This window comes from Lissotriton helveticus, chromosome 10 (genome assembly GCF_964261635.1).
Source record: "Lissotriton helveticus chromosome 10, aLisHel1.1, whole genome shotgun sequence".
Lineage (NCBI taxonomy): Eukaryota > Metazoa > Chordata > Amphibia > Caudata > Salamandridae > Lissotriton > Lissotriton helveticus.
In genome coordinates, this window is record NC_136071.1 from 331,088,369 (window position 1) to 331,106,131 (window position 17,763).

A 17,763-nucleotide genomic window follows, 5' to 3' on the forward strand; every position below is an offset into this window, starting at 1 on the left:
CAACATCTGGCCCTTCCCCTCATCCAGAGGACCTTATATCTAGTGGGCTCTGCGCCAAACCTATAAGCCCAATTTTGGTCCCGGCTTCTTCTCTAAGTTTGAAAAATGACACCTTGAGGGTAACTACTAGAGGGCAAAAAGCTAGACACGCGTCAAAAAATATTAACATAGAACTGATATCTACAAGGACCACTAAGGGGAATACGGGTGGCCAAAAACAAAAGAGGCCCGCTGTTAAATTAAATATGCCAAGAGGTAAAAACGCTACTAAGAGGGCGTTAGTAACAACAGTACTCCCTCCTAGTAATGACAGCGGTTCTCAGGACGTAACCATTGACAACTCAGCTAGTTCTTCACCGTCCCCTTCATGTAATGGGGGTCTATTTGATAAAATCGAGCACCTCATGAAATCTTTAATGGCACCCCTCTTGGAAAGGGTAAGGTGTTTAGGAGATAAAATAGATAATTTGGAGAAAACATTAAGCAGTGGCCAAAGCACTAAGGGGAAACCCACTATCATAGCGAACACAAAGTCTGCTGTTTTGCAACAGCTGCCGTTGCACAAAAAACAGGTACAAATAATATTACTCACCCTTTACCTGATCGCAGACCTATAATCAAACAATCAACAATAACTGCGGATACAGCGGGCAGGCCCCCGCAGAAAATTCCGAGGTTGACAAAAAATAAGGAAAAGGAAAGTGTGGAGGGCACCTTAGGCCAGGTCTCTGACGACGCGGAACATGTGAAAGAGAACCCTAGAGCAGTTACGGACCTTTCCCCGACCACCAACCTAAGGAGGTCATTTACACGCATTGATCTACCCACGCAATCACTGCCATATACGGTAGTACTAGTTGGTGTACCGGAATTACCTCAAGGCGGAGAAGAATCCTATCCTGAGTTAAGAAATAAAGCGGACCACTGGCTGAATAAGAACAGGCCCCTACCCCCTGATTTATCTGGGCAGATATTATTCGCAAGGAGATTAAGCTGGTTGGGCCACAGAAGAAAGGACTTTACTGGGGACTGCGTTGTTGTTAACTTTGGGGACAGACGGGTGGTAGAATACATATGTAATTACCCCGCTCAGCCTAGTGAGAGCAATATCCTTACCAAGGATTTGAGTTTTTTCTATCCCCAACTTCCCCCCTACAAACTATTAAGCATTACAGGGGATTCGTACACACAGACCTGGCGGACGGGGTGGGGTTAAGATATAGTATCCCGACCTTTAACTATTTTGATAAACTCTCCGACCTGGAATGGGAGTATTGACTTGATAAACAAACAACAACAAACTTAGGGGTCTAAATTGAGGATTCAACCGTAGTCCTCTGCTCTTCAAAACCTTGTCATTAGTACAGAGGTATGAATGCAATGTGCTAACAAACCAGATCACCAGATGTGAAGAACCAGTAACGTGAGTCCCCCCTGGTGTAGGATTCCCATCAACGGTCTTGTGATGATCAATATTATCATTTGGTAGTCCTAATCGGGTATTGTGTCTCTAGATCATTGAGACCGGCATACCCCGAAAACCAGATAGGGGGTAGCGACCCACAATCACTTGGTACTACCACATGTTGTTGATGTGGTGGGAAGTGCAGTGTAAAAATATAATCAGTGGTGATTTAAAAAATGAGCCAGGTCCAGGAAGAGGTGAGGTCCACTCCCCGGACACACTGGGTGAGTAAATAAGCTTGTATATACATTGTAGTTAAAGAATTTAGTATGCTGTATACAGACCAGGGTAATAGATTGTGTTTTTCCTGTACGTTTGTCCTCTCTAAATAGTACATATTCAACCAGGTGCCGAAGAGAGGATTTGAAACAGCTGAAGGAAAATTGTATCCTTTGCTGGTCTTTTCACTTGTGTGTTTTTTCCATATATTTTTTCACACCTTATTCACGACTGATGCAGTAGTATTGGTATAGAACAGAGACCCTGACGAAAGCCGAAGGACTAATCCCTGAGTGGCTGAAACATGTTGGTCTCCTCGCAGCTATTTGGTTGTACTGCGATGACGATATTTCACTGTTCTTGTTTTTAGCAAGGAAGGGGCAAACAATTATTAAAGTTTTCGGGGTTGAGCTCTCTATCCTTTTTTAAATCACCACTGATTATATTTTTACACTGCACTTCCCACCACATCAACAACATGTGGTAGTACCAAGTGATTGTGGGTCGCTACCCCCTATCTGGTTTTCGGGGTATGCCGGTCTCAATGATCTAGAGACACAATACCCGATTAGGACTACCAAATGATAATATTGATCATCACAAGACCGTTGATGGGAATCCTACACCAGGGGGGACTCACGTTACTGGTTCTTCACATCTGGTGATCTGGTTTGTTAGCACATTGCATTCATACCTCTGTACTAATGACAAGGTTTTGAAGAGCAGAGGACTACGGTTGAATCCTCAATTTAGACCCCTAAGTTTGTTGTTGTTTGGTGATTCCTTTGGGGGATAATACTTAGGTTTGGTCGTTAAACATCCCTCTAGCCCTGCATTAACTCGTATTTTTTCAAGTATTGACTTGATCCCAGGGACTCGATTCAATCTACAATGGCCAATACACCTGTTCCTTCTCTACGCCTAGCTAACTCGGATCACGGGGGGATACTAAATGAAGAACTCCTTTCAAATACTACCCCGGCCAGCCTCTGCGAGGTTGACGTGGGACAAGACCCCGCCCCCGTTATAACTGGCGCCGACTTATCCTTGAACCTTCTATTCTGGAATGTTGCGGGCCTACGCTCAAAGGTTGGGAACGGCATGTGGTTAGATTACGTTCACAACTATAGCATCATAAGCCTACAGGAAACATGGGCAACATCGGAGCTACACATAGATGGCTATAGGACATTTTTTTCTCCAGCGCTACCTTCTCCTTCTGGTAGGGCAAAGGGGGGACTGGTTATATATGTTTCCAACACTCTCCAACTAACAAGTATAGCCCCGGTTAAATTGGATCAAAACTTCCAAATATTAACTCTCCATCAAACTAATACCAACGCCCTTGCAATTGTGAATTTTTATAACAACTTACCCGTGGATGACTTAATAAACACAATAAAGGAAATAAGCCTCTGCCTCCACGAATTATCCAATAATGTACGCAAGGAGCTGACTATAATTTGGGGCGGGGACTTTAATCAGACCATTTGCAAACAGAGTGCCAATTCAGTCTGCTGGATAGTGGACGAAAGTGGTGACCCGGTAACCCATTTTCCACACACCGCAGTCGGGCACTGTTTAAATGAAACCCTGTGTGGACTAGATCTTGCCCTCTCCAATGACCTGGTGAACCCTCCTGTACCCGTTATACCCACCTAGGTATAGGCAGGTCTAGCACAATTGATTTTATATTTATGTCAGGGACAGCGGGAAAGGACCTATTAACCTGTAAAACGCACGATATCATTGTCAGCGACCACTATCCGAACAGCATTTCCTTAAAACTTCCCATGAATCACATTAGGCCAAATATTAAAACACTTTCAAGCCAAAATAACCTTTTAATGGACAGTTTAAATGGCTACACACTGAGGTGGGAAAAAGTGGATCCGCTGGACATTACCACAAGCCTGGTTATAAACTTTAGGCAACTGTTTGTTAATTGTCTTGATCCAACCACTAAAATTAAAATTGATTACATCAATCAGGGAAACCCTTTTCGTTAGTACGAAAACTGGTAAAACCAGAACTAAGGGATGGTTCGACAGTTCCTGTATGAAAGCCTACCAGACCTTAAAAGCAGCTTTAAATAATAAGGATAGAATTCCAAAGGACATAGCAGTTCTTAGGAAAAACTATAACCAGGCCCTAAAATCCAGGAAGAATACTCTAAAAAAGATCTCTGGTCACAACTCCCTACCCTGAGGGACAGCGCCGCTTTCTGGAAGGTTGTGAAGTCCCCTTTCTCATCAGATGCAACGGCTAATCCCAGCATCGATGTTGCGATTGACGAACAACTGTGGGTTGACCACTTCGAGAGTATATTCAGCCTCCCCTCAACCGCAAACCAACCAAATTGCTGGCTTAGACTTATCATCTTTTCCGTTGCCCATCTCCATAACACACGAGGAGGTAGAGCACGCCTTAAAAGCCAGTAAAAATGGCAAGGCACCAGGCCCTGATGGCGTTCCAATCGATCTTTTTAAGTACACATGGATCTATGGTCACCAATCTTGACTAGGGTTCTTCAAGCATCATGTGCCCTGGGACTCATCGAATCATGGTCTCAGTCAATCCTTGTGCCTATCTTTAAAAAAGGGGACAGCCAATCACCATCATGCTACCGGCCTATTTCCCTCCTGGATTCATTAGGGAAAGTGGCCGGCCGCGTTATCCTAGAGCGCCTCCAACAATGGGCCTCAGACAATAAAATTCTGTCCGATCTGCAATTTGGGTTCCGCGAGGGACTCGGAACTATAGAGCAAGCACTTCATCTATCTTTATTGATATGGAAATACGTTAATGCAAAGGGGGGACTTTGTACATGGCATATGTTGACCTTTCCGTAGCATTCGACTGTGTTAACCATAAAAAGCTGTGGACCATTCTTGTAGACACGGGAGTAGAGCCTTCCCTTATAACATTCCTGCGTGAACTATATTCAGATGCCACAGCAAGAGTCAGATACGGCACGGGGGGCAAGTTAACTAAGTCGTTTAGAGTAGAGCGAGGGGTAAGACAGGGCTGTGTCCTGGCCCCGTTTCTATTAAACTTATATACCAATGGCTTGGAAAAAGCCATGTTGACGGGTCGCCAGGACCTCCCTACTACAAACACGCGCCCAATCCCGGTTCTACTCTATGCGGACGACGCTGTAACCCTAGCCCGTACCCCATAGGAATTACAGTGCTCCCTTGAGAAATATCACACCTTTATGGCCAATCTCGACCTAAAGGTTAACATTAAAAAAACCTTTGTAATGTCTGCAGGGTCATGGTTCAAAAACATTAAGCCCATGTACATCGATAAACAAAAACTAGAGAGCACTACTACTTATCCTTATCTGGGAATTACGTTTGATCATAAATGTTCCTGGAAGTATGCCATTGAATCCAGGAAACTCACCTTTGTGATAACAACTGCTGCTTTGGTCAAGTTTGCTAATAAACTAGGCAGGCGTCCCACGGTGGAACTTCTTAAAATTAACAGGGCTAAATGCATATCGAGTGCAATCTATGGGGCGGGTGTGTGGGGTCACATTAAGGCGGAGGTGATGCAAAAGGTGGAAAATGCTTTCCTTCGATTTCTTCTGGCAGTCCCTAAGGGCACGTCGACCTATGCATGTAATTTGGAGGTGGGTTTGTCCTACTTAACAGACCTGATCAGGATTCAACCCCTCCTTTTGTGGCACCGCATCTGGTCATCTACCGAAACCATCCTCTGCCGGGAGATCATAGAGGACTGTATTTCTCTGGACATGGCACTAAAGATCGGTTGGATCGCTTATATTAGGAAATTTCTGAGCGACCTAGGCATGATCCAGTATTATCACTCCCCCACTTTAATTACTGTTATCCCAAGAAAGAGGTTTAAAAAGATCTGTCTGGCTCACTTAGAATCTCTTCGGCTTTCTAGTGAGGTTTCAAAAACTACAGTGCAGCACTCACTTCAAATACAAACATCGTTCACGGTTCAGCCCTATTTAACCTATAATCTTACGGACTACGAAAGATTCTTGTTAACCAGATTTAGATTAAACATCTTTCACCATCTGGTTACTTTTCCTAGGATTAACATTTGGAAAAAACCTCTTCAACCCTGCCCCTTTGACGATAGCTCTCCTCAAACTACGATCCATACAATAATGTTTTGTAAATTCTATCAGGATCTAAGGCACCTTTGGCTACTGCCAATTTTGAGAGTCATGGGCCTACGTAGGTGCCGCCCAGCATTTCTTGCCCTTCAATTTCTAGATGTTCAGATTGTTGGTAAAATTCCTGAAATTAGTAGTTAAGCATAGGCTGAACTTGGGGTGAACCCGGGGTGTTTTTGTTCTCAACCTGTGGTTCCTTTCTACTCCGAACACCCCTATTTGGCTGCATTATGCCCCCGTTTTTGGCACATCGTATTAGATAGTTTTCTTTTAGTATTGATGTCATCGTTCTTTCTATATGCCTATAGCACTTTATATATTCCTGTTGCATTTTTCCTGTTAGCAGCAATAACTGAAGAAAATGATCTGACTGCTTTCTTACGGGTGGAAAGGAATATCATGCGATTTTGTGGGGCTAATTTGAACCTAACCTGAATCTGTCACTTTTTTAATGATATTTTAGAGCTTTGATAATCTCTTTTTAACTTTTTTAAATTGTATCTTACTGAGTATTTTGTACATGAAATATACTGTGCTTGTATTTATTTTATTTTTTTATATATCCTCATTTTGCGTATGATTGTATAAGGAGTACAGAGGGCAACTTTAAGACCTCCACTTTTTATTCCTTCACTCTTTTTATTTTTCTTACTGTGCCGGCCACGAAGAGTATCCCTTTGGTGGATCTGTCTTGTTTTATCCTCCTATATCCTTTACCATATTCAATAATTCTTAGCGATTGAGTGAGAGCTAGCCATCCAGGCTACTCGGCGGGAATTATTCCCGTCTGAATTATTGTCACCGCTTTAATCATTGGACATATTGGTTCTTAGTCAGGTTCCCTTATTGCCTTACGTATTACTAGTATAGTAATTTTCCCAAATCTCCCAGAAGTTAAATTTTTAAAGGGTTTTCCTTTCCTATCAAGTTTATTTGTTGTAATTATAGAATTTAGCCAATCCTCATATAGAGGTGGTACTGGTTTAACCCAATTGAGACATATTTCTCTTCTTGCGAGAAGTATCAATACAAATAGCAGATTCTCTTGTTTTTTGGTCAACCATTCATCCCTTACATTAAACTTGGTACATATCCCAAAAATAATTAGTGTTGTACTTACTTTTAGGTGAATTCCCAAAATCCGACATAACATATTACCTACTTCCTGCCAGAAAAATTCCAATCGCGGGCAGCTTTGGAACATATGTAGGTCATCCGCTTTTTCAAGCCCGCATTTAGGGCAGGACTTTATACTTGCTCCTTTGAATTTTGACAGTCTTTTGGGTGTCCAGTATGCCCTATGCAGTGTGAATAATTGATTTCTCTTTAAACGTGCCGGTTTGATGATTGACCAGCATTTATCACATGATTTCTGCCATAAATTTTGGAGTTCCGGCTCTATAATATCTTTACTCCATACTGAACATTTTCTTCTCCTGCCGCAATTAGAGCCCAGTACCATTTTGAGATTTCTTTCTTTATTGGTGAGATTTTAATAATCTCTTCCTCTATTTCTGTATTTCCTGTTCTTTTCTCCGTCAGAGAGCCTACCCAACTTGTAAGTTGATAATATTTGAATTTTGACAGATTTCCGTTGGTAATTTCTGTAAGATGCTCCCAGGGTTTTAATGAGTTCTCTGTCATCAATTGGCCCCATTTGTCAATTCCTGCCCTTCTTAGTGGAGCTGCTAGGGTATCTTTTAAGCAATCAGGAGTGCCTGGGGAATCCCAGATGGGGGCCAAAGAGCTGTAATAAGGGATATTTAGGGTACTTCTCATTTCATACCAGAGTTTCACCGCGTTTCTTAGTACCTTTAATTTTATAGTTTTAAAGAATTTGGGGTGTCCGAATTTAAACAGGAAATGATTGGTTTTGTTTGTCAATATTTGGAGAAATTGGGGATATAGTTCATATTTTTTCATAAGGGATCTCACATTTTTTGAATTGGAAAGATCTACAGTATTCCACGATATCTGGGCTAGCTATTCCTCCTTGTTCTTTTTTCCTTCTTATTTTATTCCAGGCAATCCTTGATCCTTTTGAGGCCCAAATGAAGTTTGCTATTTCCCCCTGAATCTTCTTCAGATAGTCTCTTTTAAATTCCAGTGGAATAACATTAAAAAGGTAAGTGAATTTTGGGAGAATCGACATTCTTACCAAATTTGATCTTCCTATAATGTTTAGAGGTAACTTGTCCCAGACTTTGAGAAGTTTTTCGATCTCAAGTGAAATCCTATTAAGATTTAGTTGGGGGATTTTTTCGAGATCTTTCACTATGGTTATACCCAGATATTTTATTTTATCCTTTGTGTATGGGTTACTCTGTTGTGTATTCCAGCTCATTGACTCGATTTTTGCTTCATTGGTCAAGTACCCAGCTACTTTCCCAAACTCTGTAATTGCCTTGTTTATTGCTGAGTAAGAACTTTGAAAATTTTCTGTAAAAATCATTAGATCGTCTGCGTGGAGCGCTACTTTTTTAACCCACACCTGAAGTTTAAAGGGGATAATTGAATCGTTATTTCTGATTGTGTCTGCCAGTGGTTCAATGTACATGTTGAATAGCAGGGGAGACAGAGGGCACCCTTGCCTCGTTCCCCTTTGTATCGCTATGTTATTTGTAAGAGTCCCATTAATTAGGATCTTCGCTCTTGGGTTTCTGTAGATCTCGGTTATCAAATGACTAAAATTTTGACCAAGGTTATATTTGTTAATGACTCCGTTTAAAAAAGACCAATTGACCCGGTCAAAAGCTTTGGCAGCGTCAAAGGTTACTATTGTTAAGGGGATTTTTTCACTAGTTGCTACATCTACTGCAGCAAAGAGTTCATGCGTGATTTCTGATATTTGCCTCCCTTTTATAAAACCTTTTTGATCCGGGTGTATCAGCTTTGGCATTACCAGGGCCAGTCTCCCTGCTATTATTTGTGTGAAGATTTTGTAGTCACAATTTAGCAGGGATATGGGCCTTTATGACTCACAAACTGTAGGGTTTTTTCCTGGTTTTAGAATAATACTGATTATGGCGTCATTTCAGGAGTCTGGGGTTTTACCCTTTTCCCTGTATATTTTGTTTAATAACCTCGTTAATGGGGGGGGCTACCGTTTCCCTCAAAGCTGAGTTAAGTTCATTTGGGAGGCCGTCTTGTCCAGCTGCTTTTCCTTTTTTCAGGGCTTTCAGCGCCGTTTTTACTTCTTCCGTTGTTATTTCTGTATTTAGCTCTTCGCTTTCTGTTTGCGACAGCTTCGGTAGGTTTAGGGGATCAAGGTATTTTCCTATTTGATCCAAAGAAGAGGAGGAATCTTCCTCATACAGTTTGGAAAAGAAATTTTCAAATTCCTGTTTGATTACTGATTCATCAGAGGTTACGCCTAGATTGTTGCTCTGTTGTATACTGGATATTTTATTTCTGGTTTGCTCCATTTTAGTTTTCCAGGCCAATAGCTTCCCACAGCCCTCACCATACTCATGGTTTGCTAGTTTACTGGCCTCCCACTTCATTTTCACTCTATCTTCCAGATAGTCTGCCAATTTTTCTTTTAATTCTTTTCTCTGCGTCTCTAATGTATTTCTTTTTTCTGAGTTGTGTTCTGCACTAATCAGCACATCCACTTGACTTATTGATTCTTCCTTGTCTCTGATCTCTTGTTTGACAAGTTTTGATCTGTAAGCACCCAGACTTATGAGTTTACCTCTAATGACTGCTTTATAAGTGTCCCAAGATATTTGATCTGAGGTGCCTATTCTATTATCTTCGAAGAAATTGGCTGAAGTTATGCTCAATTTTTCCCTTATTTATGGGTCCAGTAATAGAGTACTGTCCATCTCGGTTGAGATTTTATAATTGCTGATTGTAGGGTTAGTTGTACTGCCGAGTGGTCGGAGAGATGTTCTGGTACATGGTCAAGGGCTTTGATGCTATTGTGCAGATTTTTACTGATCAAAAAATAGTCTATTCTGGACTTGTGGCCTAATTTTTTATTGTGGAGAGTAAAGGGATGTTTCTTATTTCCTTTCTCTCTCCACATATCTATCAGCTCTAGGTCATTTTTATAAATGCCTAACCATTCCCTCATTTTAGGTAAATTGGATTGTCTTCCTGGTGGGGATCTATCTAGTTTAGGGTCCATAATAATATTGAAGTCACCAGTAGTATTGGGTCAGTTGCTGATAAAAGTTCTGTATATAAGTTTTGTAGGGGGTTTGGATCATCAGTGTTTGGACCATAGTATCCTGCTATGATAAAGGTGTTGTCATATATTTTTACTTTTGCTAAGGCCCATCTGCCCTTGTTGTCCACTGCTTTGTGTATGATTTTTAAATTGAGCAATTTTTTGAAGAGTATTGCGATCCCCTTGACGTTACAATTTTGGTTGGTACAAACGTAGGTATCCACCCAGCTCAGGGATTTTATTACTTGCTCCCATTCAGCCTATAGGAGATGAGTCTCTTGGAGTATGATTACTTCGTTAACTGTTGACTTTAAATATTCAAAGATCCTCCTACGTCTGCATGGTGTTCTGAGTCTATTTACGTTCCATGATAAAATTTTAAACTCTTTCGTTACTTTAGCCATGATTTTTTTTTCTTCCTTTTTTGCTGGTTATTTAGTTCCAATTCCATTTTTTCTTGTCGTTCCCTTACATTACTTCTTACTTTATTACTGAGGATACATTTTTTAAATTTTTTCCCTATTTTGCTCCCCACCCACAGTGTCTTTTTTATTTGTGTCCCAGGGCAGGGGAAACCGCTATGTCGGATTCGGGGCTCTGGAAACTAACCAGGGGTGGAGAAGGTACGATAGAGACAGAGTCTTTTAACAGTGCTTTTAAAGAGGGCTTTATTTTTATATAGCAGAGTCTCTGCCGACTCGTTATCCGTTGCCGGGCAAACGCTGCAGAGTCAAAGGGCGGCTTTCGCGGTGGCTCCAGTTTGCTTCACAGGATCCACGGGGCTGTCTTCCTCTCCTTTCGTCTCCAATCACGCCGGGTGGGCCCAAAACAAAAGAGAAACGGGAGTCAGGCAGTCATACGCGGCCATACAGTTCATAGGGCCGGGGGTGAGGTAACAACCGGTGAAGGTGCTCAGCCTGTACACACAGTGAGGGAGTGCTCATGCAGGGAAGGGTCTTGGAGGGGGCTAAGTTACAATGGGCTGTACCACTATTCGGTCGGCGGTACGTGCTGAGCCACCCAACCCGCTACCCGGCCCGTACCTGTTGTAGCCACGCCCTCCCTTGGGTGCGTGGCGGGGCGACTCGTGGGTATGTGGGCCTCCTGGCTTCGTCTCGGCTCCTCCGCTCCACGCCTCTCGTCTCAGTTCTCCTTCACTGGCCTCTCCTCTGCTCTCCGCTCTCGATCCACCTCGCTCCTCCAGGGATACACCGTCTGTCGTTTTCGGGGCCGGTCTCTCTTTTGCTGTTTCCGGTCTGCCGATGGGCGGGGCTTCGTCAGTCCATGCCGAGGAGTTTAAGGGACCTCCGTCCAACGTCTCCCTCGGCCAACCTGATTTCTGCTCTTCCGTCCATGTGTGGTCAGGCAGCTGTTGGGAACCAAAGGTAGTGGGTGAAAGGGGGGTGGTTTCCCACCAATTGCTGAGTTGCTCAGTGTTCGGAGGAGGGACCCCGTCACAATTTGGTTTTGTATTTTCCTGTGTTCGTTTTTACCCTCCCCGAGGAAGCCTCCTTTCTTTCTCTTGGGCGGTATTATTCGCCCTTTTGAGCTCCATAGTTCATCTATTTGTTACACTCCCTATCTTAAATTTGTGATGTGGTCCGTAGCTGTTCCTTTATTTGCCGTATGAAGATTTCCACTTCGCTTGGCTCTCTGATGTTATGCATTTTGTTCTGCCACATGATTCTCAGGGCCGCGGGGAATCTCATCTGAACCGTGGCTCCTAGGGTTTTTAATTCTGCCATGAATTGCCCTAGCTCCCACTGTCTATCCTAGGTGGCTTTTGACATGTCTGAGCGGATCCTGAAGGTCCAATTATCTTTCTTTAGTGAACTGCTTTTTAAACCTTCACTTGGAATTCTTTCTTTTAATGTGTATGTTTTAAAGTTTATTAAGATTTATTTGGCGTCTTCCTGTCTCTGCTCTTTCTGAAAGGATCTCGATGTACCCTTTGTATGTCCTCGCTCAGATTTGTGTCTTTAGTCCAGGGGAAATACTCTTCAAGCAGAGAGATGGTAAATTTCTTTATGTCTTGTTCTTCCAGGTTCTCAGGCACATTCAGAATCCTTAGGTTGTTCTTTCTTGCTTGATTTTCTAGCGATTCTAATTTTTCTTTAGTGGCTCTGTCCGAGTCCCTTAATATCCTGATCTCCTTCTGGTTAGATTCTACTTTTTTGTTAAGGGACACCACCTCTGACTCCACCGCTGACACTCTATCCCCTAGTGCGTTTAATTTTTGATCTAAAGTCTCGCAGACTTCTTGAATCTTGGCCTGGTTGGACTCAGATACCATGAATTTCTCTCTCATCTCTTCCAAAACTTTCTCCATCAGGCTTTCCATGATTTTTCCTGTTTGTTCGAGATAAGTTTGTGAAGGGGGACAGCTAGAAGTACTTATAGCCGACTCGTTCGGGGCTAGCTGCATTTGAGTCTCTGGAGCTACTGATCTTTCACTTTGTGGGCTTATACTGCCAGTTGTTTCTGTGCTCATTCTCGGGATTTTATCGATTTGACTCTCAAGTTGCTCCTCAGAGTGGGATAATTGGGTAGGAGAGCTTCTTTCGGGTGCTCGAGAGGGCTGTTGCACTTTAAAAAAGGACCCCAGCGAGGGTGTGATTTTGATTTTGTGTTCGGGTAGGGTCTTCACTTTATCTGCCCTAGGTTTGGGTTGTCGCTCTTGGTTAACGGAGCCCCTCTTTTTTCTTTTTGCTTGTAATGGCAGAGTCACTTGTTTAGTTGACTGAGGGAAATTTGTTTAGGAAACTGCCTATTCCTAAGGCAATAGCTCGATTTTATCCTGTTTCCTTCTTCGGGTTCTTGGCTTCCCTTTTGGTCCTTTTCTTCCTCCTTATTTCTTGTCTTTTTTTAAAATAAGTCTAGCGCCTCTGATCCACCCTTACTTTCACAACCTGCACCTTTTGGACCTTCTTTAGCCTCCGCATTCAAAGCACCCCCTTGCTTACCCCCCTTACACCCTTCAATTAGATCAAGAGCAATGCCCCCCTGACTTTTTTCTTTCCCTCGTACCTGGTTCATGGGGTTGCAGCAGAAGCTTGAGTCGGTCCTCTCTTTATCACCAGGAGTCTTCGTGTTACCTTGAAACCACGGCTCAATCTGCCTTATTCCTGTTGTAAAATGTTGAAAACTGGCCTGGATTATTCCTTTCTTTTGAGCCACCTCGTCTCTCTGCCTAGTGATGCTGCCCAACTTGCCCGGAAAGAATCCTGTTTGAACCACTGCCACTGCCGAGTTGGGTGAGAGCTCTGAAGCCTCGACCACCCGTTCCTGCCGCTGTCACTGCCGCTCTTCCCCCGGAAGAGGAAACTCACTCTGCCGTGCAGCTTCAGGCAGTCTCGCCGTGCATCTGAGGCCGCCGCCCACCTGTGCGGAAAATCAACAGATCTATCCCCGATGTCAATACTTTCGAGACCCGGTGAATCGCGGTCTCTCATCCCCCTACTCTTGTTTCACCAGGTCTTTCGAGGTCCCAAGTCGGCAGCCGCCGAAAGCCGAAGCCGAACACACACGCGTGAGTAGCTCCCTCAGATTTCAGTTTCTCTCTGTGTGTACGGTGCGTGTTCGATGTTCTGAGAGTCGCCGCGACCACTAATACATTCCTGTGGTTACGGTCTCCATTAGGAAAGGATTCTGATTTAGCTTAGGTTGATTTTGTTTCAATTGTGAAGACGAACTTTTGGAGCTCCCGACCGCCATCTTCCTCGATGTTGGGAAAACCACTGGGATAGTGCTTGCACCATACTGTGCTTTTATGGCTGTTTTTCTTGCAACCGAATAAAGCTTGATTTGCATGGAAATGTATTTGGAGCCACCAGTGCTCAATGATACTACACCCCAGTGACTAACATTACTAATTTAAAAGAGCATTCCACAGCTTACTCCTAGCCAGTCTTCTTCTTCATGTGCAACGTTACCCGCCAAGAATATCGATACTTGCACACAAGTAGTTCTACCTTTAGATGTAAGTGTGAGAGTGGCAAGTGGGAGTAGCTGGAACATTGACAGACGCATTTCAAAATGGGTGGGGTAACAGAAAATTGAGGAGCGGACAAAGAAAGAGGTATGTGAATACAAAAATACACATGCGAAAAGGTAAGGCCCTCATTATGAGTTTCGGTACAAAACAAGGGGTTATGCCCCAAAAAAGTCACTGGGACCTGGGTGTAAGTGTAGTATGAAGAAAGGGGTCCCAGAACGTAGATGCAAAGAGAATTTATATGAATAAAAACTTCTTTAAGCATGAATTCAAGAGTAGGAACACCATTGTTGTTTAATTACAATGTGTGACGTATAAAAAATTACCGCAATTTTAATACAAACGATGTTAAAGAAAGAAAGTGCCCCAAGGAAAATGGGAAGGGAAGTGGTTTCTGGAAGTGTAGGGTAGTTAGGGTAGTGACATAGAGAGTGGTCAGGAAGACCTTAATGAACAATCACATCAAACTGATTTGGAAACAAGGGAACGAAATAATTGCAAAACAAATCATGCAGATCATGCTTCCAAAGAATAAAAAACAATGATACATGTGGGAGGAAGCTGATATAAGCTAGGAGATGTCTGTCGACGTTTCGACCCAACGACAATGCAGCAATTATGTGAGCCTTGCTGGCGGGTCTTCATCAGGACGGGGAGGGGAGCGGGTTACCATGAAGTGAAATTAATTGGTCTCATGGTCAATACTCGTGTAAATCAGAAGAGAGTCATCCTGAGGGAAACTCAAGGTAGTTGCTTAAAAAACATCAATGTTAGCGTCTCCGCCGTGTTGTCGGAAATCAAGTGAGATGACAGATGTGCAATTTGTAGAGCTTTGGTACAGGGGGAAGTCCCGCCGGCAAACCGATCGGGCCTCTGTCCAGTGGAGTGAATCCCCAGCATGGTCGGAGTAGTCGGTCAACGCTGGTTCGAAAACTGAGCAGACATAAATCTACTTGTACATAAGTGTATCTGTTTAGATTTACCTTTGTGAGCTTCCCCTACTTATCTAAGTACCTACATATTATCAATATACAAGTTTGTATTGCACACAGTATTTTATTTCTCCCATGTCCAGTAAGCACACAGCAGCAATGTAAATTATTACTGAGTACATATAATCAGTTTGTACGAAGACTCAGAAAGTTTCAAATGTCCACAATGTAGTAGAAACAAAGGCTAACAGCAACAATGCAGCAGTATCACAGGCTTGAAAATGTTGCCCATTTCACAAGGCTCAAATAAGTACCCATCAGTTGTTTCCATAATATATTTGCACTTCCCAGTTCCCTTAGTGAAGAACCAATGGCAGCTATCCATTCAATTTGCTATTGTTACCACTTCGGTGTGGGAGACATGATGTTCACATCCTCAACACTACCTCCTCAGTGCACAAAACGTGAACGTCAAGTCAACGCACTACAGGCAGGGAATCGGGATTCTCTTTTGGAGCCCAACCACCTTGGTCTGTTAACAAGAGCATCTCTGCAGCATGTGACTTTTGGGGGGGGGGATGATAATGAGCTCTTTCAGAGCACTGCCATCATCTTTATAGAACCTGAAAATAAAAGGAACCATTCTGCTGCTTTTTATTTTATTGTGTTAGGTGTTTGGAACACAGCTTTGGTGCACCATGAACCACTCTCATTTGTGAAGGTATCAATGGAAAGATATTATACCCATTCCGATCCTAAGATTATGGTCTTCCTTCAATGAGGCTTGCTGATGCCGTGAGTCCGGAGTGAATAGATACTCCTATTGACTGGCCAGTTATTCCGAATAAATATTCTCACAGCACGCACTCCCGGTCAGAGGTACACCCGACCCTGACTACCGAGTTAATCAGAATAAATATTCTCACAGCACGCACTCCCGGTCAGAGGTACACCCGACAGGGAGTGCATGCAGCGAGTTGTTGATTTATACTAATCTTAATGAAAAAAGAAATAACTCATCCAAGTATTAGTAGTACTCTGGCTGATCTTTCTGTATTGACAAATGAGTATTCAGACATTCTTGTATATTCCAATAGCCCTTTTTAACTACAAGTCACTTTATTGTCACTTATTTCTATGTGTCTGCTTATGGTTACTTTGCTTGGGGTTCCTCTATCACTTATTTCTTAAACACCACTCACTGAATCAATATGCAGCGATATATATATATTTATTTTTCCTGGTTTTGCGGGTTGCTGATGTACTGCTGATCGCCGGTGGTGCATGACTAGAGCGCCCCGCCCACGCTCTTTAAACACGAAACAACCTTTTCCTTCATCAAAGAAAATTCTGCACTTAGGCCGGTAAGTTAGCACTGCTTTTTATTCCACGCAGTGCCCTTCTTTGGAATGCTTTTCGGCTGCACTGTCAGTCTTTGACAGCCAATCACGCCATGCATATATATATATATATATATATATATATATATATATATATATATATATATATTTTTTTTTTTTTTTTCCAAATTTCCTTCTTCTCAATAAATAAAGGTAGGCCACTCAGTGCTTTTCCAATATTTTATTCACTGGTGGGTTCTCCGACAACAACAACGGTCTCGTAGGACACGTTTCGGCTTCTCGCCTTCAAATTTAAAAATACATATTTTTGTGTATACTTTCTTTTGCATCATAATCAAAATAAACAACTCAGGTTGGCTTCTCATGCTGTTTTCAGTATCAAAGAACAGGAGTACAAACCCGTCAACTGTGTTGGGATTGGGGTAGAGTGTGAACATATGGTATCCCAACTGGTATTATTCAAAGGCAATTAGTGAGGATATGAATACAACATTATCCATAAGGAGGCAAGGAAACTCTGTATGATTATAGCATGTGCTCACAGCATCATTTATATAAACATTTTGAGGAAAAAAGGAAAAGGAAGACAATTTACAGTTGTAACAGCACTGTACTAGATAAATAAAAGCAATTGAGACAACCCAAATTGCACGTGGTGCTCGTGGTGTGTAAGTGAAGACCAAAGTAGCGACTCATGTGACAATGTGAACAGCGTGAGCGGCGCAAGGTGACTTGGTGCATAAATATACAGTGAATAGTTGACACAGTGTGGTTCCGGATGACTTGAGGAGATTGTATCTACTTCAGTTCAATATACTGTTCGTGAGCCACTCCAGCACAAGCATAGGCACTTTACACACAGAGGTTCATGAACAGTATATTGAACTGAAGTAGATACAATCTCCTCAAGTTTATGCACCCCCGCGCCGCACGGCCACCGGCTGTGTGTGTGCCCTTCGTCCCTTGCTGCTGCTCGCAGCCTCGTTGTGCTATTGCCGCCCTAGCTGCCTGCCTTGCTGTTCCCCGCCCCAGCACCTCCGCCGTATTTTTGTAGTATATTGTGGTTCTGTTGTTTTCTCATTGCCTCTTGTATTATCTGTGCTGTTGTCCCCCTGTGCCTGTGTGCATTTTTATTGCCTTTTGTATTAGCCTTACTGTTGTCCCCCTGTGCCTTGCCCGCCCCGCTCCCCGCTTCCCGCTGTCGTTCACGCAGCCACGCCCCCTTTTGTTTTGTGTCCTCCCCGCTCCCGCCTCGCAGCTGCTCCTCCCTCCCACTTAGCCATAAATGGCGACCACGCGTACGCGCAGCAGGAGCGCCGATTGTGCGCCGAAGGCGCGCCAAAGGCAAGCCCGTCTGCGCCCGTCTGTGCCTGGACCGCGCCCAGCACCTGGACCCCTGGTCCCCGTCGATGCAAGACGACCCGACAGACCAACGACGCCGCGGCCCTCATCGCACTCAATG